This window comes from Mauremys mutica, chromosome 2, assembly GCF_020497125.1.
Source record: "Mauremys mutica isolate MM-2020 ecotype Southern chromosome 2, ASM2049712v1, whole genome shotgun sequence".
In the NCBI taxonomy this organism is placed as follows: domain Eukaryota; kingdom Metazoa; phylum Chordata; order Testudines; family Geoemydidae; genus Mauremys; species Mauremys mutica.
The window spans coordinates 164846479-164873432 of NC_059073.1; the positions used below are offsets into that span (position 1 = coordinate 164846479).

Genomic DNA, 26954 nt, shown 5'->3' on the forward strand with positions numbered 1-26954 from the left:
AAGAATCCCATGCACTGCTACAGACTAGGGACCGAATGGCTGGGTAGCAGTTCTGCAGAAAAGGACCTAGGGGTTACGGTGGACGAAAAGCTGAATATGAGTCAACAGTGTGCCCTTGTTGCCAAGAAGGCTAATGGCATTTTGGGTTGTATAAGTAGGGGCATTTCCAGCAGATTGAGGGATGTGATCATCCCCCTCTACTCAGCACTGGTGAGGCCTCATTTGGAGTACTGTGTCCAGTTTTGGGCCCCACACTACAAGAAGGATGTGGATAAATTGGAGAGAGTCCAGCGGAGGGCAACAAAAATGATTAGGGGGCTGGAGCACATGACTTATGAGGAGAGGCTGAGGGAACTGGGATTGTTTAGTCTGCAGAAGAGAAGAATGAGGGGGGATTTGATAGCTGCTTTCAACTACCTGAAAGGGGGTTCCAAAGAGGATGGATCTAGACTGTTCTCAGTGGTAGAAGATGATAGAACAAGGAGTAATGGTCTCAAGTTGCAGAGGGGGAGGTTTAGGTTGGATATTAGGAAAAACTTTTTCACTAGTAGGGTGGTGAAGAACTGGAATGGGTTACCTAGGGAGGTAGTGGAATCTCCTTCCTTAGAGGTTTTTAAGGTCAGGCTTGACAAAGCCCTGGCTGGGATGATTTAGTTGGGTTTGGTCCTGCTTTGAGCAGGGGGTTGGACTAGATGACCTCCTGAGGTCCCTTCCAACCCTGAGATTCTATGATTCTATGATTCTATGAAAACGATTTGAAGGTTTAAAAAATTTGTTGGGAGAAAAAGATCTGAAAAGTTTTCAAGAAAATAAAACCTTTTCAGGAAGCCATAAAATCCCCAAATGTCTTTAAATTCTCCAACTAGTAAAGGAAAACTCATGTTAATTCCTAGGCATAAATATTCTGTTAACATAAGAGCCAGCCTTTAAGAATATGTAAGTGGCCTATATTTACTTTCTGGTCTTTTATGTTATGGTGAATATTTATGCTTGCACTGTTTAAATGGCAGCATTTCGAACAGAATATCTCAATTTATCTTTGCAAAAGAAAAAAGTCAGGCAGAGTCACTGTATGTTTTTTTCTCCAGTATGCTCCTGCTTTAACAGCAAACTCAGCACTTACCTATAGGGATTTACCTATAGGGAGCACATATGTTCACTTTACAAAAGAGACGTGCTAGCCTGCTGGGTTCATACACAGGCAAACTTGGTTTATGAGTTCATTTTGCCAGGTTATTAGCTTGCTGTGTCATCAGCTATGCTACCTAGTGTTGTGATCCCATCAAGTTGCATTAGAACCTGATCCAAAGCCAATTGAAATCAATGGAAAGACACATTGATTTCAATGATCTTTGGGTCAGGCCCTATATAAGGCAGTACTTGGACAGCAGATCTCCAACTAACACCCATGTGGTGGAAATTCAGTAGGTGACATTTTCCGTTCCTTTTGTGTCAGTACTAAACCCGTGCCCTAGCATGGTACTAGGTAATTCAGAGAAGTTATCTTTGTGAGGCTACAGTAGTGGAGTCTTCCTCATAATGACCCTAATCCAGCAGCGAGCAGCGTATCACTTTTTGAAAATCAGGGTCATATTTATTTGGGAGGCAAAAATGTGCACTTGGGAGCCTGATTTTAGACCCTCAATTTGAAAATATTACCCCCTGAGAATATATCATCCCTCTCTGAGCCATGTGGAAGGCAGTAGACCAAGGATAGGGGAGAAACATTTCTTCTTTTCTGGGTAGAGCTCTCTGTTTCTTCAAGCTGCATGGAGAAGACTATTCATTTTTACTCATCTAGAGCTGTATCTAAAACTCAGAGGCTCCAGTGAAGCAGGTATATAAGTCTTAACATTTCACAATGGGGAAACATGGTGCTTAAGTGACTTGGGGTCATTAAAATATCAAATAGGTGCTTGATCCAGGGTGTGAACAAAAGACTTTGGCTTACAGATCAAGGCCCATCCCAGTACTCCGCTATACTACTCAGACATGTCATTCAATCTTCTGCATCTCAGGTTTCCTAGGAGAATGGGTTTAATAATAATATTTAGTACAGTCATTGTACTTTTTGATCCATAATTCTCAATGTGCTTGCCAAAGTTATTAACCATAAATAACCTCATTTTACAGACAGCATAGCTAAGCATGAAGTGGAAGCAATTTTTCTGAGAAATACTGTGGTCTAGTGAGAGCAGGTCACAATTTTTCAAATGAAAAATATCAGCAAAAATTGCCTTTTTTCAAAATAGATTTTTTTATGAAACTATATTGAATTTTTTGGGTTTTGTACAGTAACATTTGAGGGGGAAAATTAACCTGTTGTTTGTTTTTACTTAGGTTCTTTGATTGTCAGATTTTGATTTCTGGTTTTCTGTTATTAAACTGCCAGTTTTGGTTAGGCAGTTTATTCACATGATCACAAGACCACATAAATATGATTCTAAAAAGTACAAAACTTGAAAAACAGCTTTTTAAAACCCAAACAATGAAACTGGTCATGGCGCGGATTACTGCTCTGTATGAGTAAGAGTGGAAAAATCAGATCTTTGGTAATTTGTAGAAAAAAATATTTTTAAATGGATATTTTGTTTATTCTGCAAACTCACATGTATTGTACAATTATTGTACAATTATTCATTTCTTTCAGCACTGTAACTGTCTTGTACTCTTAATTGTTTTAAATACATCCTGATAGAATTAAATGAAATAAATATCAAGCAATTGCATACAGTATTAGTATTTGATTATTTAATATACCATGAAGAAAAGAACTTGGTTTAGCTCAGTGTCTATTTTCTCTTTATCTTTTAATAAGGATACCATGTCTCACAGTAATTATACCTTGGAGGTTTTTTCATCACTGTCATTTTTTCCATGACTAATGTAATCCACACTTGATTAAACCATATTGAAATATCAGGAGTTTCAATTTTCTTCCAACAAGCTGTAAGGATACATCTAGCTATGCAAAGTCCAACTATACCAAAGTACTAAATGAAAAGTGATACTGTGACACACGGTACCTCAAAATAACACCTTGTAACCCCCATATCACTATTCATATAATGGTTGTGATATTCATACAAAGCATGCCATGTAAGATATCACATGAATGGTCATGATCTGTTGAAACCTATTATTCTGTCCAAATATGTGTATCATTAATGTGTACAAAGGTATGAGATTTTTCTGTATTGTTGTTACTGAAATATAAGTTTGAAAGTCTCTACTGCTAGGTGATGAACCACTCCTAGGAGGGTGTTAATCGACATTTAATCAGCAGAGGAGTTGTAATCAAGGGATTTACAATTCAATGACAATTGCACAAGCACCATACAATGGGGACTGCTCAACTTTATGACTAAGTTGCACAAGACCACACCAGGGGAATTGCTCAACCCTGTGACTCAATAAAGCCCACCAGGACATGTCTGGACCAGTGTCTTCTAGGCACATGGACTAAGGACATAAAATAGGGGGCAGGAGCATCTTGCTTTTGCCTTTCTCCTCCCCCACTGACCCTGGAAGCAACAAGAATGCTGGAAAGACAAAAGACTTCAACTGAGGAGACTGGTCCAGGCTTATGTGGACAATAAACAGAGAGAAACTTGTGTATTAAGAACCGTAACATCCAGTGAGAAAATTGCTTGATCTAAATACTACCTAGTGTAATAAGGTTTAAGATTTAGATTGTGTGCTTATCTTTTATTTTCTTTGGTAACTATCTCTGACCTTTTATGCCTACCACTTATAATCACTTAAAATCTATCTTTCTCTAGTTAATAAATCTGTTTGATAAAGGTAATAATTGGAGATATACCAATCTCCTAGAACTGGAAGGAATCTTAAAAGGTCATTGAGTCCAGCCCCCTGCCTTCACTAACAGGACCAATTTTTGTCCCAGATCCCTAAGTGGCTTCCTCAAGGATTGAACTCACAACCTTGGGTTTAGCAGGCCAATGCTCAAACCACTGAGCTATCCCTCTCCTTGCTTGTGTTTTGCTTGAAGTCCTTAGGAAAACCTCAGCTCAGGTTACAAAAGCTAGTGCATGTCCTCTCCACATCGAGGAATGGGCAGGCTGGGTAATAAACTTATACTGGTCAGGCTTCTGACCAGGGCAAGATGGTACAGCTCAGGGGTGTATGGCTGGGAGGAATTGGCTGGTGCCAGCTTTACTGTCAACAAAACATGGTACTAGTGCCCTGTAGGGGCTACAGGTACACTAACATAGGTATGCCCACTGCAATGGTACTGGTTCAATCAGCATAACATGACTCAGTCCCCTAGAGCAGCACAAATATGTCCCTCCTATGATTTCTTCTTTTATACAATGATACAAGCAAAATAGGTATTACACTACAGATGTTCTTAGTTACCACTTTAATCCTCCTACCTGATAGTTCAAACAAAACAGCCTTATCCAGTCATCTTCTCCTTATCTTTACAAGGGGTCGGTATGGTCTTGTACCATCTCTTAGGAATGCATTTACTTAGATACTTGAGAGATCTGTGTGTTTTTGTACCATTCTCTCCAGTCAGGAAAGTGCGTTCTTGGCTAGCTGACACCTAGTGTGTTACTATTCTGCCAAGGCCAGGCCTACTTTGGTTCACACTGTTAGGCCTGATCTACACTAGGGGGTGGGGTTCGAACTAAGGTACGCAAGTTCAGCTACGCAAATAGCGTAGCTGAACTCGAAGTACCTTAGTTCGAGTTACTTACCCATCCTCACAGCGCGGGATCGAAGTCCGTGGCTCCCCCGTCGACTCCGCCACCGCCGTTCGCGGTGGTGGAGTTCCAGAGTCGACGGGAGCGCGTTCGGAGTTCGATATATCGCGTCTAGATGAGACGCGATATATCGAACTCCGAGAAGTCGATCGCTACCCGCCGACCCGGGTGGGTAGTATGGACGTACCCTTAGTTATGCCTAGGGCTCCAGCAAGGCCTAAAAATATGATCCTCCAATGTATAAACAGGGAAATATTGAGTCAGAGTAATGCTGTTGTTGTTTTACCTCTATTTGTCATTGGTGAGACTGCTACTGCAATACTATGTCCAGTTCTGATATCCATAATTTAAGAAGGATGATAATGAATTGGAGAGAGTTCAGAGAAGAGCCCTGAGAATGATTAAAGTATTGGAAAACATGCCTTGCCGTGATAGACTCAAAGAGCTCAATACAGTAAGCTTATCAGAGAGAATGTTAAGGGGTAACTTGATCAGTTCATAAATACCCATGTGGGGAACAGGGCTATTCAGTGTAGCAGACAAAGGTATAACACAATCCAGTGGCTGGAAGTTGAAGCTAGACAAATTCAGACTAGAAAGAAGACATACATTTTTTAACAATGAGTCATTGTGACAAGTTACCAAACACTGTGGTGATTGGCCTTCACTGGAAATTTTAAAATCAAAATTGGATTTTTTTTATAAGATATACTCTAGTTCAAATAGGGGATTCAGGGGAAGTCTATGACCTGTGTTATGCAGGAAGTCGAACTAGATGATCACAGTGGTTCCTTCTGCCTATATAATCTCTACATGTAGCTGGCTTAAGTAAATTAGTGGGCAACCAATTTTCCATCCCTTCATTGCTTTTACTAATTAGTCATGTGAAAAAAATGAGCACTGGAAACAATGAGTAAGATGTTTTTCAGTAAGCATGTGACAAAAGAGGTAGAGTTATATCTAATTTAAAATTAGTTTCAGGAAGAAAGCCTGGCTGCTGCCCGGAGGCTCCCAGCTCCTCACTGGGAGCCCAGAAGCCACCCGCACTCTGGGTGCAGAGCTCTCTGCTGGGAGCTGGGGGGGAGGGGAAAGGGGGGACAGCTAGGCTCCCAGCAGTGGGGAATGGGGGCCTGAGAGCAGTGGGGCAGTGTGTACATGAACCACTGCACTAATTACTGCAGTGGTTGTAACTCAACTTACATAACCTAATTAACTTGTTACATAACTAACATAGGTTGACTTAAGTATGTAGCGTAGACATGCCCCACCTTTTTTTGTTAGATTGCCTGGAGCCTCCCATCAGAGATGCAAAGGGATTGTAGCATGTTGGTAGATTCTGTCTCCTGTTCCACAGAGCCATCTGTGTTCTAGTCTGGAAGCTACGTCTTGCTCACTGTATCTGCCACCAGTAGTGACTGTTCTGGACAGGAACTTACCCTAACATCATAGCGCTGGATTCTCAGTAACACGTGTTGTAGTCACTTGGGTGTACTCAGCAGTGGATTTTTCATGATGCTTTCTAATGGCATGTAATCACACTGCATATCCATGTTGTGATCAACAGTGAACTGGAATTGTACCATTCCAAAGACCGCCGCTTGTAGCTCCTTTTCCACCTGAGTATAGTCCCTTTCTGTGTCTGTCAGAGCTTTGCTAGCAAATGCTATGGGCTGGTGGCTTTGCATCAGTGCTTCTTCTAAGCTTCCTTTTGAGCATCACACTGTAGCTCTTGCTGTGCCGTAGGGTTGTCGCATTTTAGGACTGGTGCATTGCTTATGATTTTCTTTACTCTTTTCAATGCTTGTTCTTGGGTCTCTGACCTTTCCTATGCTGCATCATTGAATGTCAACTGCTGGGGTTCAAGGGCTCACAGGCTTCTGATAGGTGTGTGAAGAATCTGGAAAGATAATTGGCCACCCCAGTAAATTGATGGACTCCCTTCATGGGTCTCGGCATTTCCTTCATGGCTGTCAGTTTCCCAGGGTATAGCTAAAGTCCCTCAGAAGTCAACAGATGTCCAATACAGGGGACCTCAGTTCCTCTCAGCATTAGCTACTCAGCATTTAGCCTAACATTCTGCTCCTGACACCTCTTTAAGGGTTGTCACAGCCTCTTCCTTGGCCTCTCCTTCTTCTACAATAAGAATGTCATCAGCTACACTCTTGACGCCTGGGAATCCTTCTAACATCTGGTTTAATTTACACAGGATCACCTCTAGGGCTGAGCTGATGCCCATTCACAATCAGTGGTACCCTTCTAAAGGTGTGGAAAAGGTTGTCAGGTGGCTGGATCAATCATCTAGCTCAATATGCCACAACCCCTTCTTGACATCCCAATAGCAAACACTTTTCTAACCACAGCTTGCCTTTCACCTGTCCATCTCCTTGAAATACCTCCTTATCGTCTGTTGGAATGCTGGACTGGGCCAGTGGTGACTGTTCTCCCTCCTCTCTCATGTTGAGGACATTTCAGTGTTGTACTGTGATCAAATCTATGGTTTGCACTGTCCTGCTGCCCTGCAGTGAGTGGTACCAGGGTGTTGCCAACTACTCTAAACTCCAAACAATAGTGTCTCTTATTTCATGGGTATTTTATCCAGAGCCTAAATTTGCCCACTGGCATCAGAATGATTTTATTGTACATACTCAACATTTGGTCACATTTCTCCAGTCTAATCTTGCTGCTTATCTGTGTAGCTCGGATTACATTGCAGCTGGTGCCATAATCCTTCTGGATTCAAATTATTGCTGATCTAATAGCATAGTTACAAATATGGCAGTTGAATGGCTGGCAACCTTCTTCTGCAGTGCATGTACACTGAGAGTCTTTGGATCGCCTCTTTGCTGGAAGTCTACGCCCTCAGTCACTGCATGTACTGTTGAACTTTTCTTTCTGGGCTAGCTGTGGCACTGGGACATCAAAGTTTTGTTTCCTACATCCCCTGCACCAGATAGGCTGAACATTTTTCCTTCTGCCTTTTGTGCTGATTTCCACAATATATACACGGGATCATGATGCCTGCATTCTTGGTTAGTTTGTCTCTGTCCTGCTTCCTGGGTTCTTTCAGCTTGAGACTGTGTACTTATTCTGCATTGGTGTTGTCAGCGGCCCTTGCTATTTGGAGGCATTTCCCTAGGGTTAGATCTGTTTCTCTCAACAATTTCTCCTATAAATTGGAATCACATGTACCACAAAAAAATTGTCTGTAAATAGGGAATATTTCGTGTCTCCAAAGTTATAATGTAGATACCAGAGTTCCCAGCTCTGTAATGTAAGTATGTTTTCCCTCTTCTATTGCTTGGTTTCTGGTAAAAAATAAAACAATTTCTCTTTACAGTCTCATTGTGTCTGGGGTCACAAAACTCATCAAACACTTTTATCAGTTGTTCCAGTATTTTGGGCATTATTCCTGGCAACAGCATCCCACTCACTTGTCATCCTTTTTTCCCAATGAGATAGTAAAAAAGCTTCCCCCCACCCCCATGGTCAGCTCAGTGTACAGACTCAGTTCTTGCCTGAATGCTTATGCAAAGTTTTTTAGCTAGAAATCCAGCATTCCTAGTGATCTGAGTCCCTCCTTGCTGCCTGTTTACTCTGTTTCTAGATGTTGCTTTGTTTTACTTTTAATCACTTTTCCCTGCTGTGGGTCTCACTAGCAATTTACCATGCTTCATGTACAACATGCTGGGTAATAATAGGAAAGGAGTTCATGTTTCTAAAACTAAACTGACTGTTTATTACAAGAACTCTTTACAGAGGTGCTGCAATAGCAGCTAGCATTCTATCCATGTGCATACAGACTGCATTCCTGATCATAGAATCATAGAATCTCAGGGTTGGAAGGGACCTCAGGAGGTCATCTAGTCCAACCCCCTGCTCAAAGCAGGACCAAACCCAACTAAATCATCCCAGCCAGGGCTTTGTCAAGCCTGACCTTAAAAACCTCTAAGGAAGGAGATTCCACCACCTCCCTAGGTAACTCATTCCAGTTCTTCACCACCCTACCAGTTAAAAAGTTTTTCCTAATGTCCAACCTAAACCTCCCCCTCTGCAACTTGAGACCATTACTCCTTGTTCTGTCATCTTCTACCACTGAGAACAGTCTAGATCCATCCTCTTTGGAACCCCCTTTCAGGTAGTTGAAAGCAGCTATCAAATCCCCCCTCATTCTTCTCTTCTGCAGGTTAAACAATCCCAGTTCCCTCAGCCTCTCCTCATAATTCATCTGCTCCAGCCCCCTAATCATTTTTGTTGCCCTCCGCTGGACTCTCTCCAATTTATCCACATCCTTCTTGTAGTGTGGGGACCAAAACTGACACAGTACTCCAAATGAGGCCTCACCAGTGCTGAATAGAGGGGAATGATCACATCCCTCGATCTGCTGGAAATGCCCCTACTTATACAACCCAAAATTCCATTAGCCTTCTTGGCAACAGGGGCACACTGTTGACTCATATTCAGCTTTTCGTCCACCGTAACCCCTAGGTCCTTTTCTGCAGAACTGCTGCCCAGCCATTCGGTCCCTAGTCTGTAGCAGTGCATGGGATTCTTCCGTCCTAAGTGCAGGACTCTGCACTTGTCCTTGTTGAACCTCATCATATTTCTTTTGGCCCAATCCTCTAATTTGTCTAGGTCCCTCTGTATCCTATCCCTACCCTCCAGCGTATCAACCACTCCTCCCAGTTTAGTGTCATCTGCAAACTTGCTAAGGGTGCAGTCCACGCCATCCTCCAGATCGTTAATGAAGATATTGAACAAAACCGGCCCCAGCACCGACCCTTGGGGCACTCCACTTGATACCGGCTGCCAACTAGACATGGAACCATTGATCACTACCCGTTGAGCCCGACCATCTAGCCAGTTTTCTATCCACCTTACCGTCCATTCATCCAGCCCATACTTCTTTAACTTGCTGGCAAGAATACTGTGGGAGACTGTGTCAAAAGCTTTGCTAAAGTCCAGAAATAGCACATCCACTGCTTTCCTCTCATCCACAGAGCCGGTTATCTCATCATGGAAGGCAATTAGGTTAGTCAGGCATGATTTGCCCTTGGTGAATCCATGCTGACTGTTCCTGATCACTTTCCCCTCCTTTAAGTGGTTCAGAATTGATTCCTTGAGGACCTGTTCCATGATTTTTCCAGGGACTGAGGTGAGACTGACTGGCCTGTAGTTCCCTGGATCTTCTTTCTTCCTTTTTTGATGCCTCCTCCTGTCCCAAGTCACATGCAGGTTGCTACTGAAGCTGCATTTTCTTGTCTTTTGCTGTTTTCTCTTTCCCTCCCCTGTCCATGTGTGTGTTTTAAGATTCAACAGGATAAAAAACTTTAAATAAGAAAATCTGAGAGCTATCACTTAATGCTGACTCTGTCATTATTCCAACAAGGACATCTGATACCATCCAAGAGACTGACAAACAAGGTTTTTTTTCGCTTTGAAATACCTGAGATGCCAATCTGACTTGAGGCCTCCAGGTATTGTTAGTGTTGGGGAGAGTTGATAAGGCTGCAGCGTTGTTACTGCTGCCAGTGCCACTGTTTTTTGGCACTCTGATGTCATCTGCATTAGCAGACAGTGCAGCTTGCTGATTCAGCAAACTTTGATGTTACCCGCAAAGAAAGACCACAGGTCTTTGGCAAAGGTGCTTGGCCAGCTTTATTATCAATGAAGCATAGTTCTAGTACCCTGGCTCTGTAGTTACATGTGCGCTTATATATGTATGCCTGCTACAAGGTACCCGCTCAATCAGCACACCAGGATACCATCTCCCGGAGAATACAAAGTTGCCTCTCCTATGACATATTGATACAAAGAAGTTACGTATTACACTCCAGACTACCCTTAGGGCTTGGCTACACTTGAGAGTTGCAGCGCTGGGAGTTACAGCGCTGGTCGTACAGCTGTGTAGGGAAAGCGCTGGTGTGTGGCCACACTCACAGCTACCAGTGCTGCAGTGTGGCCACATTTGCAGCATTTGCAGCGCTGTTGGGAGTGATGCATTATGGGCAGCTATCCCAGCGTTCAAGTGGCAGCAACATGCTTTTCAAAAGAGGGGGGTGGGGTGTAGTGTGACAGGGAACGGGGGAGAGAGAGAGAGTGGATTTTTGGAGCCGACACTGTGTATCAGCTCCCTGCCTTGCAAAATCAGAAAATTTTCCCGACCCCTTACTCTTAACTGCAAACAGCCTGCAGACCAGATAAGCAGCTGCTCCAACGGACTCCCTTTCTCCGCCCTGCCCCCGCTGTTTCTCTCGTCAAGCAAACACTCATCCCCCTGCCTGCCTCATTCACAGGGGTTATCTCATTTGATTGTTCACAGTCAGTTACAGATTGATCACAGCAAACAGGAGCTGTGTTTGTTTTTTAGATAAGCAGCTCCCGGAGCCCCGAGTTCACAACAAAACAAAGAGAGGCTACATAACAAAACAAAGAGAGTAATTTAGTTAAAAGCATTCTGGGATATCCCCTAATACCCTGGAGGCCAATAACAGCGCTGGTGTGTGGCCACACCTGACGAGCAGCGCTGCATCACCAGCGCTGCACTCGTTACACCTCAAGCAGACCCAGGTGTACAGCCAGCGCTGCAGCCAGGGAGTTGCAGCGCTGGATGTGCCTTGCAGGTGTGGAAAGTTACTAAGTTGCAGCGCTGGAAAGCCTCCACCAGCGCTGCAACTCTCAAGTGTAGCCAAGCCCTTAGTTACCACCCTTATCCTTGTACCTGCTAGTTTGAACAAGACATCTTTATCCATTATCCTGTCATCCCATCCTTATTTTACAAGGGGTGGGTGTGTTCCTGCACCATCTCCTAGGAATGTATTTACATTGTTATTTGAGAACTCTGGGTGCTCCTGTTCCATCCTCTCCGGTCAAGAATGTGCTTACTTGGTGTTAGCTAATACCTGGTGTGTTGCTATTTTGCCAAGGCCAGGCCCACTCTGGTTCACAGCCTTTGGTTCCCACTGTTACGTATGCCTAGGGCTCCAGCAAGGCCTACACCAGGCACTATCCCAGCAACAATCAATGTTTACCACATTTTTAAAAGATTTTAATATTTTTATTTTGCTTCCTTTTTATTACTTTTTGTTCATGTGCAAAGACATTTTTGTTCTTGGAATTTGCACACCAGCAAAATCAAGACCTTGCCAACATAATCCTAAACTAAAATTACCATTAATGTTGCAGCAGTATTAACTTATCATATCTTAAAAACCCAGAACATTCCACATAGTAATATAGAAAAATGGTAGGAGTAATCACAGGTATGGCAGTTTTCTGCAACATCCTGCATGACCCTAATTGAATTAAGTTTGAGTATCTTAGGAGCTCATTGTGTTAGAGATACAAATGTTTATGTATTATTGTGGCACTGTATATGACAGCAATTGGCATCTTTCGGCACGCAGCTGCGAGGGATGTGCTGACCGCGGCTTCTCATAGCCCCCATTGGCCTGGAACAGTGAACCGCAGCCAGTGGAAGCTGCGATTGACCAAACCTGCAGACGCAGCAGGTAAACAAACCAGCCTGGTCCGCCAAGGGGCTTACCCTGGTGGGCCATGTGAAGGTTGCCGATCCCTGGTATATAACATCTTTAGGGAGGAGATCTGACTAATGTGATATCTGGGAAATGATATGAGCTTCAAAGGGCTATTTGTGTATAAAAAAAATGACTCTGAGATCCATGGGAGTGCTTGTTCTGAACCAAGACAGTTATGAGCTTGTGACCAAAGGAAAACCCCTTGCTGTCAGGGCTTGCAGCAGAACTAGTCTGGAAGCAGAGCCTGCAACAAAGCCAGCCTCCAGGCAACCTAATAAGTTTGTAGTAGGCTGCCTGACTAGCTACACTGCCAGAGTGGTTGGAAGAGTCAGCAGTTCTTAAACCCAGCAGCAGCAGCCCAATGTCTACTCAAAGCATTTACTTATAGCTGTGATAGCTCCTGCCTTAGTCCTAGCCCTGCTTTTGTCTTGCTTTGCTCTATGCCAGATAATCGGGTCCTGACCCTTGGCCCTGATTCCTGACTATGGTTCTGACTCTTGACTCTAGGATCTGGCCTCTGACTCTGATCCTAGGCTTTGATTTCTGGCTAGTGACTCCTGCTCTAACCACTAGGCATGACTGCTTATGCCTCAGTCTCTGACACTTGGTGTGGCAAAGGACTGTTTATCGGCTGGAACCCTTGTTGGTGTTAGTATGGTCTCTAGTGAGCTTATTAGCATGTGTGTAAGTTCTTTTATTGTTTTAATGTTCTCTGTAATGCTTTTATCTTCAGAATCGATGTGCTTGCTTAGAAAAGCTGTGTGATACCTTATAACTGTGAGCAGTTATACTGTTTACAGCTTCAGAGGAGAAAAACACAGCAGGCCTCCTTAGGCAGTCTGACTTGCTGAGGCATAGGCAGAGAGCTGTGCAGCTTGGAAATACCCTAGTTAGGAGGGAAAGAGACATGTGTCTCCACCAAAGAGAGATGATTTATAGGGAACTGGAAATCTAAGAGCATATGCCCTTGCAGGATCACAAGGAGGATTCCCTGTACTGCCACAGTGGTCATTGCTAATAATTCTTAGTACAGTATTCCTTTAATGATTTTAAAAATATTTGCATTAATCTATGACTTTAAACAAACTATTATTATTACGGTAGTACCCCCAATGTGCTAGGTGCTCTCTACACACACAGGAACACTCTAACTCAGGAACTGGCCAGTATAAAAGTAGGTGCAGGTTCTGAAAAGAGTTTAGAGTAACAAATCACATAACTGTTCACAAAAGTGGACAGATGAGTATTGAAGAACCAGATTTATATATTGAAATATCTGTTTTGCATATTCAAATACATAGTTGAACATACAAAAGTGGGTTTTTGCTGGCACGATAACTTTGTGCATGTCTGTGGACTATGTCCATGCTTGAAAATTTGTCCATATTGTTCTTCCCAAAGTCATCCTTTTTCAAACTTTTGTGTTTCATAGACGAAGTCACTCCCGGTTGGACACTCAGCCTCTTCAGTGACTGGTTGATAGTAGCGAGAGAGCAAGTCCCATTATTTTATGAAAATGTTCCTCTCTGCTGCAAGTGGAGTTGTCGTCATTACAGAGCAAGTTAATTAGAGTGGGAAGAACATAAAGTAAAAAAAAAAAACCAAAAAAACCCCTCTGTTGGTCACAGATACAAGGATAATAGAAGTAAAATATGGATAAGACATGGTATAAACAATCACAAACCAAACTAGGAAAAAATGAGTTATTGAGCTGCTTTCTAGAGCCATCTATCCTGCTCTGCTGCTTAAAAAATCAAAAAAATCACACATCACATTGCAGAGGCTAAGAAAACAATGTGTTGCGCCAGTGTATCTCTTCTTATAAACAGTCCATCTGATTAAACAAACACCACTGTTTATTTACCTGTGTCTGCATTTCAGAGAGGAAATATATTAACATGACACTTTCCTAGCCCTGGTCTACACTACAAACGTATGTTGGTATAACTACATCACTCAGGGGTGTGGAAAAGCCACACCCCTGACCAACGGAGTTATACCGACCGAACTCCCACTATACACAGTGCTCTATCAACAGGAGGGCTTCTTCATCGACATAGCAACATCTTTCAGGGAGGAGAAGTACCTATGCCGATGAAAGAAGCTCTTCCTCGGTATAGGTAGTATCTTCGCCAGTTATGCTGGTGCAGCTGTGCTGCCGCATTGTAAGTGTAGGCAAGCATTCACTTGAATGGTGACTACTTTGATCAGCAGGAGGTAGACCAGGCTCTTATAAACATTCAAGATATATCAGAAAAACAAATATCTTTTTAACCAGTCATCAGAATAAATAAACCTTGACAACAATAATAATTTTATCTAGTGTCCCTTGCTAGCAGCTATGGGTTTCATGTCTACAATGAGTATCTGAATGACTATCATGAATTATTAAAATGATCTAATATATTCAGAACTGAAAAGTGCAGTATGACTGAATGTGAAAAAGAATATTAGCCATAATATGACAAAATAAACTGAGGCACTTTCATGAGCCTGTCAACCTATTTTTGCACTCATATTTAATACTAGTGGTGTTAAACAAAATGCCGACAGAATTTAATAAGGGATAAGATCATGTTATGCTCAAAAGCAGAGGACTCTGACTCAGTCTTTCTGTACAGTATATTTGGCCAAAAACTAGTTGGCTGTGATATTTGTAGCTGGTAGTTTCATCCCTTGTCCATCAGATTGCATGCACAAGAGTAATTTGGTTAACATAGCTAACTCTAAATGTTAGATGTTTATTCTTCACTGTAAACATTGTGTACTACATGGTAATTTAATCTACTACCCTCAGAGACAAATTCTACTGATAAGAAAGCATTGACTTTTGTTATTAAGCTAGTACCGGGGGCTCAGACAGAGTGTTAGGTGCTGGTGCCTTTCTCAGGCATGACCCTTCAGCCGTGCTCAGCCTGACTTCCACCCTGGCAGAAATCTGAGGGGGCACTTGACCCTGCATGACCACCCCTCCATGTGTCACCTCTGCATGCAATATATTAAGAATAACAATAATTCCATTACTATTATGATGAGTACAATACATCTGAAGAGAGAAAGATCAAATTACAATTAATCAAATATAATACATAAAAATTGGAATCTAAAATTTCACATATGCAGTCTATATGGGTTAATGTTTTGAAATAATTAAATTTGCAATTTCTGGATTTTTGAGTGCTTCTTCCAATCTTAATATTGCATTAATAATAGTTTTTTTTAAATTTAGTTTTCTAATTGTTTAAAAAAATCACCAGTAAAGCATGTATGCTCCTTGAACTGCAGCTGCACGGCTTGTGCAGCTAATATGTTGCATTGTCAATATGGCAGTTTCAGGGTTTACTGCATCTTTGAACCCCTCCTGGTCTTCCTTGAGGGCACCCACTTAAGGTTTCAGGCTTTCTAGCTGTCACCTCACCTGCATCTTGCTTCCCCCAGACTGGGGATTTAGGCTTGCAGTCCCTCCGCACCTTACTGTGCCTTCCCCAGCAAGTCTGATTGGGGTCCAGAATCTGTGATTAACTGTTCTCCAGGGACTACAATAGTGTGTACCAGTTACAAACCAGCCATCACAAAGCAAAATACATTTATTCTCAGAGCAAAAGCATTACAGAAAAAACATTAAAACAACTGCATACATTCTAAAACCTTAGCAGAGCTCACCCCCAACTGCAACATAGGTTATTAGTTCATGTCAGATTTCAGTTCAGACAGTTTACTTATTTCTTTATTCAGTTTGGTCCTTTCTTTTCTGACCTCCTATAACAGGTAATCACCAAAGAATGACCTTCTCCTCAAGGTGAAGCCTCAAAGGGCTGTGTTTTTTGTTTTTGATTTGTTTTGCAGAAATGGTATTGGGGAATCTTGCATTAATGAACCCCTAGTGATTCTAGATTATGTATGAAACCCACCCCCAGTGAGCCAGGAACATACAAATACCCATCACCTAGATTGATACAAAGGGCTATGAATATTCTACAGCTCATACTATTTGGACCATCTCAGTTTCTGTTTTTTTCACCAACCGAACACTGGACTATATGATGAGTGGTTACTGAAAACCAATTTAATCAGACATAGGGTCTTTCCAATCTCAAGAAATCAGCCACTTAGCCAGATCAATATAGCTCACAGCTTACCCAATAATCATGCTGATGCCAATCCTTTAGTAACTAAAAAATAAAGGTTTGATAATAAAAGAAAAGAAGAAGAGTTATAAATATACATACAAGTGATTTTTCAGTGTTCATAGCTCAGGACAATAGCAGTGATGGAATAAACTGCAAGCTTGCAAAAATCTCTCTGGAAATTACCCAAGCATATTGGGGGGTCATCAGTCCTTGTTCAAAGCTTCCTTGTTAGAAATTCAGTCCAGAAAACTGAAGCAGGAAATGAAGACAAAATGGAGATATCTCAGGGGTCCTTTTATGTCGCTTGTGCCACATGCCTGGATTTTACTGTCCCAAACAAAGCTCACAGCCTCTGTTTGTGGAAAGTTACTGGTCCAAGATGGATTCCAGGGTCACATGAGTATATCACATGTCCTTACATGCTTTGATGACTCACAGGGGCAGCCATTGCCATATTCTTGCCCTGGCGTCCATAGGAAGGCTTACTGCGTGGGATGAGTTTCTTGTATGTTCTATTGTTAGAATGAAGTGTTCTTAATGGGCCTTCAACACACAGCTATCTAGCCTTGATGTAAATCTTATGTGCTGTGTGTTACCCAGGAATACAACACATGTATAAAATACAAGTTTATGGCCAATATTCATAACTTTAGATAAAAAGATGATACATGCATATTAACAGGATAATCATACTTTGCAACCATAATTTTTCCATTGACACCTTACATGACATAATGTGTACAAGATTTCATGCAATTGTATAATAGTGGTAATATCAATAATTTAGATGGTCATATTCAGTCATACAGCATTGCAAGCATACTGTATGGTCCCCAAAAATGCTGCTTGTTGTTGCAATATCTGTCACAGTCAGCTTCTAGCTCTGGAGTGAATAGGCCTGCAATTATGTAGTTGCTGTAAATGTTCTTGTCTGCAGCTAACAAGTTTGCCATACTTAAAAGCTCCAAAATTCCTTGTTCTGAATCTGTTAATCCTCTCATTCTTATACTCTCCTTGTGCTTTGTCAACTGAGCTTATGGAATCCTATAACAAAATTATTGTGCATTATGTACAGTGTGTAATTGTTATTTTGCACTTGTCGTGCTCAGTCTGGCCTTTTTAAGCATTCACAACTTTATCATTTTAAAATCAAGAATTCCCAAACTTAGTGAAGCATATTCATCAGGGCCTATTTATATATCAGCTTTGATGTTTTGAGTTGTCCCTGCAAGAAAAAAAGTTTATGCAACCTTTTTATAATGAGAAAAAAAATCACTGTATTTTGTTAACCCTCAGATGAAGTCAAAACAGCACAGTTACCAACTTTCACATGGTAAATAAGCACCCCGACTTTCACAATAAGCCAAAAATCAAGCTAAACCCATTTCAAAACAAGGCCAGAACAAACCAATCCCTAAGAATCCCAATGATCTATGTGACTAGATCCCCCTGGAGTGCAGTCTGGGACTGTAGTGGGCTGCCGTGTACCCCTGACTCTCTCTCCTCTTTGCCCCTGCTTGCCCCCCCTTGCCAGGAGCCAATCAAAAAAAAAAAAAGAAGCAACAAGCTACAGCAAGCAACAAGCTACAAGCAAAACAAGCAACAAGCCAAAAACTAGCCAACAAGCAACTCACAAGCCAATTAAGCCACAAACAAGCCAATTTGTGTGTTTTTTCCCCCACAGGTTTGGCATGTCTGCAAAACAGTAAAAGGAATTTTGTTCAAATTTTAAAAAAGAAAAGAAAAAATACTGTAATGTAGAGACCATGCATAGAAAATTTTAGCCTAAAACATGAATGATTCAGAAGGCTTGAGATGGTTACAGAAACATTAACGACTGTTTTGTACCATTATTATTTATATAGCACATAAAGTGTATTAAGTGCTTTATAGACAAGTAAAAGACATAATTTCTGTCCTTAAATGCTTACAGTCTATGGTTACATAAGAACATAAAAACAGCCATACTGGGTCAGACCAAAGGTCCATCTATCCCAATATCCTGTCTTAAGACAGTGGCCAATGCCAGATGCCCCAGAGGGAAGGAACAGAACAGGTAATCATCAAGTGATCCAGCCCCTGTCGCCCATTCCCAGCTTCTGGCTTCTGGTTAAACATTACATTAGAGCTCTCAAATGCACTACATTACACAGAACATCCCAATGTGACCGACCCCAGGCATTCAATAATCAAAAATCAAAACACCCAAAATCATGAGTTAAAAAATATTCCTGTTGTTAAATAATATTCCCCTTTTTTTTGTCTTCTGGTTTCTGAACCCCCTCCTCCCCCCCCCATATGTGTGGGCCAATTACAAGTTGAGAATTCAAGCTTAAATATGTGAAAATTGCAGGCCCCAGCTAGGGTGACCAGATAGTAAGGGTGAAAAATCGGGATGGGGGTGGGAAGGGTAATAGGCACCTATATAAGACCAAACCCTGAATATCAGGACTGTTCCTATAAAATCAGGACATCTGGTCACCCTAGCCCCAGCTCCCCTTTGTCTCTCCTGCTCTGACTCCTTCCCCCTGTGCACAGCCCTTCCCACTTTGAGGCATGTCTCCACAGTGCTGTGCCTGCTCCAGGGCTTCAACTCCTCTGGCAGATGACAGAGGAAATTGCAGACAGCTCAGAAAACTTTAGCGAGCTGCCTGGGTTTTCTTGTGAGATCACCAGAATTCCCCAAATTGACCCAATATCACAAGTGTTAGTAGCACTGGTGTGTGTGAAGAAAAGGTCTGGGAGAGGGAGCAGCTAGCAGGGGAGGGGAAGAAGACCTTCCTCAAGCAACTCTGGGTCCCTGCCAAGGACCAGAGAGAGGCCTGTGACAGAAGGAGAATTCTCTGCCTTGTGTGCTTCTCCACAACTCCCAGTACTCCGAGTCATGAGCATTCAAGATCACCACCTGCAGCTGCACCACACATGTGAGTTATTTCAGAGCTAGGGTTGGACTAATTCCTGCCTGGCTGAGTGTGGTCATCTAATGCGTTCTCCTATCCCCAACCAGCCAAATTAAAAATAAAAACCCTGGTACTGAATAGTTGGTCTTGTCTTGTCCTTGTACTCTTCTCTCCTTCTAATCACTCATGACTGCCAGACCCTTTATCATGTAATTTCTATTGCTGAGAATTACCTCTTCTCTTCCCTACCCTAGCCCCACAGTCCTGGTCATCTAATTTTGGTTAAAGAGGAAAAAAATATTTGGACTCAATGGCCCTTTTTCTTATTCTGCCTAACTGTGCTCCAGAATGGGGATATTTGGCCATGGATTTATATCTATTTTTAATTCATAATAGCTACAGAGAATATAAATATATTTCAGTTATTTTATTTATAGTGATTATGATAAAGTCTATTTTCGTTTGATCAGTTGACATTCTGGAGTATATAATGCTAAGAACACTCATTTAATCAAAACCTATTTCATTATAATAGCCACTTTATTGAGATATCTCTCAGAGAACCAATTTAACTCAGATCGTTTTAGTAAGAATTCCTTTCAGTGAGGGACATTTTCAGCGAGTACTAAAGGGTTGAGAATATTTAGTCAGGTGTTAAATAGGGATAAAATTCTAAGGTCTGATCTTTTATTACAGAAACTGCTAATTAAAAATGAAAAGAAAGAAGAATGGAATACATGCAATGAAAGTCATTCCTATGCATTTATTTTGATTCAGCACACTCTCTCATTTCATTTCATTCAGATAAGCTGTTCACCAAGGTGTCCCCAATTAAGAGGATTCTACACGTTCTGTAAAGTATCTTCAGGTGTCTTAGTGTAGTATTGTATGGTGTATTTAGTACTGTATAAATTATAATTTCTGTATAAATATGTTGGCAATATTTGTTCACCAGTATAATTAATTCATTTTCATAACTCTCAAAATGCAAATAATCAGATTTTAATGATTGTGTGGTTAGGTAGATGATGATAGTTAAATAGTTTTAACAATTTTAAAATATATTCTGAATTGTCATTTAAAATAAAAAGTTTTCTGGTAGAAAAAAACCCACTTGATTTAGTGGAACCTCTGCCTACATGAGAAGACTCTATCAGGTTAAGAATAGATCCAAGATAATGTACAATGTCTGACTTTAAACAATAGAGAATGTGAAACAAATATTGGGAGAAAATATGAGTTCAGGAATAAAATAAATACACATGTAATATAGAACATGAGATCTGCATTCTTAATTGCTCCTGGGATATCGATAGTGTGTGTGAGACGATACCTCAAGATCATTAAACATAAATATTGTTAGGCAGAAGTTAACAATTCCCAAACAGGTAAGTTTATTGAAGAGTCAGACCCCGGCCCACATCAAGGCTCAGTTTTATGGGAACTGAGAGCGTTTAAGGCCAAAGCCAAGAGGTGACTTAAAGACTATGGAAACATGGAAATGTTTCTTTTTTGTAACTGACCTCTCCTTGAGATTGTTTATGAGTGTTGTGATAACCAAATTCTTTTTGATACTTGATAGTGTGCTCTATATCATGATTTTCTAGGCAAGTGGTGTAAGTGCTCCAAACTTTAGTTCCTCAATGCTCTAATTCTTGAAAGGTTCACACATGAGCAGCACGTGACTCCCACATTTGGGGAGCTGTGCCTGCACGCTGGAAGCTCCCTAGAAGAGTAGAGGGCACTGGTGCCTGGACTGTGGCCCCACCCAGTGCTCTGCCCTGAGGCCTGCACCCTCTCAGCCTACTCCCCCGAGGCCCTGCCTACACTCTATCCCTGCTCTGCCCCAGGCCCCGCTGTCATTCAGCCCCCTCCCTCAAAGCCCCAACTTGCTGCACGCGCCTCTTCACCCCCTCCCCTGAGGGGCTCCCCCGCCTGCACCTCTCTGTCCCTTTCCCCAAAGGGCCCCCTGCTGCTTGTGCCTCTCTCCATCCTCTTCCCTGGGGTGCACCTCAGGGGAAAAAGAGGTGCAAGCAGCAGGGCCATGGGGGAAGTGGCAAAGAAGCATGAGCTGTGGGTGGGGGAAGCCTCAGGGAAGGGGGTGAAGGGGTGCAAGAGGTAGGCAGGCGGGGGTAGCATGGGGGAAAGGGGCAGAGAAGCTCAAGTGGCAGGTGGGGGATCCTCAGGGGAATAGGAGCAGCATGGGCGGAGCCATGGGGGAAGAGCAGGACACAGAAGTGGTGCCTTGGGGTGGAGTATGGCCTGGACGACCTTTCGGCAGCGCACTCCAAAGGCACGCCTCCAGAGGGAGGTGCACCACATCCTGTTCGGAAAGGCTAAGCCTTCCCTGGCCTCTTCTACCTGCCACCCCTGGGTTCACAATAAACAATTACTATGCATCTTATTATAAAAGAAGGTATTTTGCTCAGGGGAAAAGATAGCATGAAAATACTTTACATACAAAGTCTACAGCCAATGTGTTCAAAACTGGATTCTTAAAGCCAGGTCCAAATCAACTGGTGACTGGATGGGGATGGGAGTGGAACCAGACAATGATAGAGGAAAATGTGATGAGGTGAGATTGGAAGTGTCCCTGCATTCATTCTGACATGAAGTTTGGCAGCTCACGTTTATCAGAGCTAGTATGTTCCTAGCTCCCCATCATGCGGAAGGACTGTGGCTATGGCAAGAGTAAAGCTGAATGTTAGATAATTATGTCAATGAGGCATTTTTAGTAGCAAAAATGTTTTTGTTTAGCATATTGCGTTTATGAATCATTGGTGGTTTCAAGTAGGAAAAAAGTAAAACTTGCCCTCGTGTAGCCTTATGGGACTACATATATTCTTCATTTTCTTTACTGAACATTTAACAGCTACATTATTTCAGCTCACACAGCTAGGGCCCAGACTGTGGGAGGGGAATGCTGATCTTAGCAGAGATGTGAGCTGTGAAAAAGGAGATCCCATGGGAGACAGAGAATCCCATAGATGTACTTTGGTCTCCCTGCCTACATGAAAGAAAAATTTCATCCAGCTGCAGCAGTGAACTTCTTATTATGCTGCAGAAATCAGGGGGCCTAGCTACAGAATGTAGGTCTATTGTGCTGCAAAATGCATGGAAACCTGGCTATAGTACTGATATTGGCAAAAAAATTAAGGAATTTGAATAGTTTTGGACTATAATAAAGCCACTTAGGGGAAAAGGGTGATTATTAAGATGGGTATATGTTTTCCATTCAGTCTTTCAGAGGCCAATGACTCTGATATAAATATTTTGAAAATTTTTACATCTTCCTCATAAAGTCTTTTTGTCACCTCCCTGCATCAAGTCCTTAAAACACTCAGTTCTCATAAATCTGAGGCTTGATATAGGATGGGAATATTCTATGTAATGCTTAGCAATTTGGAATTCTTATATTCTGCCTAATAGCACTTTTAAGGTTAATAATGCATTTCTTCAATGATCTTAAGGCCTCTCCCACACACTTGATACCACAAAGGTTATTAATAATACAGAAAATGTGATCTATAACACGTACACAGTAATTATTGATCTCATATTTTCTCCCAGTAATTGCCTGGTGTTCTCCATTGTTTAATCTCAAACATTATACATTGCTTTGTATCTATTTGTAGGGTGATAAGCCACTACAGAACAAAGTTTAGTTTAAACAGGGATTGAAATAGTTTTCTTTCTATAATAAGTACTTATTAAAAATTTAAAAAAGGAAATTCAGAAAATATTTAAATACTAAATAATTAAATATTACTAGCTGAATAATAATAATACATTAAATAAAATGTAATTATTAATGTTAAGCATTTTGGAAATAATGAAAATTAATTAATGATACCGATGAACAAATATTGCAAATATATTTGAACAGCAAGTTTAATTGATACATTACCTTCTCATGCTAAGACATCTAAAGATGCTTTACAGAAGATACAGAACATTTGATGAGACACCAGAAGCCTTTTTTAATTGTATACATTGGTTAGATGGAATATCGAGTAGATTAATGGACTGACAATTTAAAAGACTTAAAATGAAATTAAATACTGTACTGAATATCAGTGCAGACATCAGACACCAATCTTGGCTGAGCAAAGCATTTTAAATGCTAAGTACCAGATTCTAATATTTATTCCTGTGTAAATCCAGATTAAATCCACTGATTTCTGTATTTACATTATTATAATATATATCCAAATCTAGCCCCTAGTTTGAGCCTTGAGTATGGATCACTTTTTGGATGTTAATGAGGCTCTGAAATTCTTGGTGTATCCACAACTGATTTTTAATATGCAGAGTTATTGTTCTTGAACCCAAACATAGCGCCCCCAACCTTTCACAGAGTGGTTAGGGGTGTATGTATGGAACCTTTATTTATTTTTGCCTCACTCATTGATAGGTGTCTATTGCACAGACATCACTAGTGTTGACATCAGTTGACATTCTTGATGGCATTCTTAGCCAAAGATAGAATGGCATCGACTGAGTGACCCCTATCTATAAACTCATGGGTTCATGTGTGCTGCTGCTACTGTTGCTTATGCTGCCTGTGATGTACCTTTTCGCCGGATAAACGCTTTACTTCAGTCTCTAAAATTGTCCTCTTTAATGAGGGTCAGCCACTGTTGTCTATGTGGGAGAGTCCCACACTTCACTGATGCTCAAATAAGTCAGCTGTTTTCTTACAGTAAAATCGTTTTTAAAGAGAGAGAGTTCAAAACCTTAGCTGTGGGTTGGTGGTCCTTTTCCAGTCATGTGTGTGTGTGTGTGTAGGGGGGTACTTTGTATGTGATGTTTTGTCAGGTTTCATATACCCTCGCATAGAGGTTTCCCTCAGAAATAACAAATACACATATGCATACACTCTTGCCTCTCTCTCTACCTGCCATCCCCCACCCCACCCCCAGATAGGGACAAGTTAAAATATACTGAAGTACATCCTGTCAGTGCTTTGCACTAGATTGTGACTGGTCCATTAATATTTGCTCTTATTTTAAATATGTTTATGTATCTATTTTAAATGGAATTTCCTAAGTTTCTTTTTGAAAGGACAAAAAGTCCAAAATAGAATAAATGGTCATGATTCAGGAATGGCATTTCTGTAACTAGAAGAGTGTGCTGGAAGGTTCTTTAAGTGTTAATGATATAGCTCTCCCCACATCTGGAAGTAGTGCTGACACTTCTGTATTACTTCTAGGTCAGTATTAACAAAGCTGTTGCAAACACATATGACTCTCTCTGTTCCCTTCTTCTACTTGTACCACAACACGAACAAAACAATGTTTGGTTACAATGATTTAGGCCAAGAACGGTCTTTTTGTTATGTTTGTACAACATCTAGCACACAGAGGCTGAGGCCTCTAGGTGCTATAGAAATACAAATAGTTAGTAATATGAACCTGGTTTGGATTCAGGTTGCTTGCCTAGAAGTTAAATGTTTCACATCTCATTATCAATCCCCTCCTCTCTCCATCCAGGCAAAAGCACTATTTCACATGTGAACTGGCTGATTTTCCAATTTTAACTCCACAGTTTTACATAAACCCTACCCAAAGAAGTTTGTGCACAACATTATGGATTAATAGTCTAAAAGATCACAGTTTTCAAACATGTGAAGCATTTTTTTTTATTTTAGAGACCAAAATGAAATGACGGCCTAGTAAGCTACAATTAAACAATATACTTATTCATTTAGTGTATTTTTAAATGCAAAATTCAAAACTGAAGTTTTTCCCCTGGAAAATCCTTGTGTATCCTTGGCATTGTCCGAACAGCCATCTTTGTTGGATAAAAGAAAACCTGTAAAGAAAATTGAGTGTTTAAACATAATATATGAGTATTATCTATATATACCGGGTTGCATGATCATTATGGATTTGAAAGCAGTCCTTCCTCTTACACCTTGCTGCTGGTATTCTTGCCTTCTCAGGGCTTTTATAAGCAGTTTTCTGAAGCCGGAAAAGTCTATGACAGTCTTTTTACTTGACAGGTACCCACGGTTGTGAAAAGACCTCCCTGATTTCTTTCCTGAACAGTTAGCCCAATCTATTTTCTATCAGACTACTGAGATGGTAGTATAAAGCAGTAATGCTTCCTGATTTAGTACATTCCTTTCTGCTTCAATGTACTTTGTGAGAGTCCAGTGGTGTGATGAGTATATCAGTGAGATTATTGAATATGTTCCAGAGCTCAGTGCTGTTAAAGAGAAGCCTGTTGTTGGTTCCATTGTCATTACTAGACAGTTAAACCACTTACAGAATTTTTTTCCATTTTCACTGTAGTGCAACACTGAGCTTTATCATTTATTCTTTTTTGAGTGCTGCAAATTAGTTTTTGAATGTTTTGTGGCAAATTTTCAACAGTGAGTGCAATATTTACACCCACAAAATGCATATGTAACCAATGTACTTCTCCAATACATGCACTTTTATTTTCAAAACAGTCGTTTGTTTACACAAATCAGGTAATTGCACTTCCAAATGCAATTTGAACCCATTCTGTTTGAGGTGACTTACCTTTTGGTGCCCTCCAAACAAAAATCCAGGACTCTGTTTTTATGGGTAAGCAAAAACCCATGGATTTATTCTGCAAAAGACAGTAACAATGTGTCAATGCAAACAGTGTATAAAAGGCTTGCCGGTATAGTATATGTAGCCAAAAATTGTAATCGGAGGGCTGGAATTAATATGAAAGTTACAGCACAAGATGATGAAAGCTAGAAAATTCACATTTAAGTCTTTACTTGCTAAAAATGTCATTAATATTGAGGAACACAGTTTTTGAAGCAAATTACGTGTTTGGCTTGGAAAAAAAATACCCACCCCCAATGATTAGGCCTCATTTAAAGGCTATTCCCCAGAAAATGTACTTTGTGTATCTAAAAAACATAAAATCGGTTATTGGTTTCCCCTTATATAGCAAATTCTAAATTGATTTTCTTCAAATGTGGCACACACAAAAAATTCCCACATGAATCAAGGAGTTTGAATATCTCTGGTAGTACTCCATTGCTATGTTAAAACAACAAACACCCTCATTTCCTGCTCAGAACCCTATTCTGAAAGGGAAAACAGGGATCTGTGAAATACTCTGCAAAAGTGAAAACACTCACAATTTGCACTTTTCAATTTCATATTGTGTTTGTGAAAATTAAGTAGTGTGTGTGGATTTTTCAATGAAAGCAAACATTCAAAGTTAAGTTAAGAATTTATTTCCACTATCTGCAATCCCATGAACATGATTCATATGCTGCATATTTAAAGCTAGCTTGGGTATGTCTGCATGTGCTTCAATCACACCTCTGATTGCAGTGTAGACATACAATAAGGGAGGAGCTATAGTTAAGCTTCTGTCTGCAAGATAATGAGAAAAATACTGTGTAAGTGCTTTTATCCATAAATTTACAATCAATATAATAAGCAGCTGGAGATCTGATTATTAGTATTAGTACAAGGTAGAGGAGAAGATGATCTAGAAACAATTAGTCAAATCTCCCACTGAGTGTGATTACTTACAAACAGGCAGTCCAGGTTCTAAGAAGAATCAGAAACCTGACGTCCTTTGAGCTGTTTTGCCTTAAGATGCATTTCTCATCATTGCCTTTACTTTCCATGAAACTCCAGGACAGGGTGCTAAAATGGTGAA

General features: G+C 41.0%; 1 long non-coding RNA gene across 1 annotated transcript; it reads right to left on the reverse strand.

The window, feature by feature from the left end:
- Nucleotides 1–24988: 24988 nt before the first annotated feature.
- On the reverse strand, nucleotides 24989–26954 carry LOC123363627. Its single transcript, XR_006576836.1, has 3 exons — nucleotides 26825–26954; nucleotides 25826–25895; nucleotides 24989–25109 (listed from the first exon to the last, which is right to left on the reverse strand). It is a non-coding gene; the product is annotated as an uncharacterized LOC123363627 (long non-coding RNA).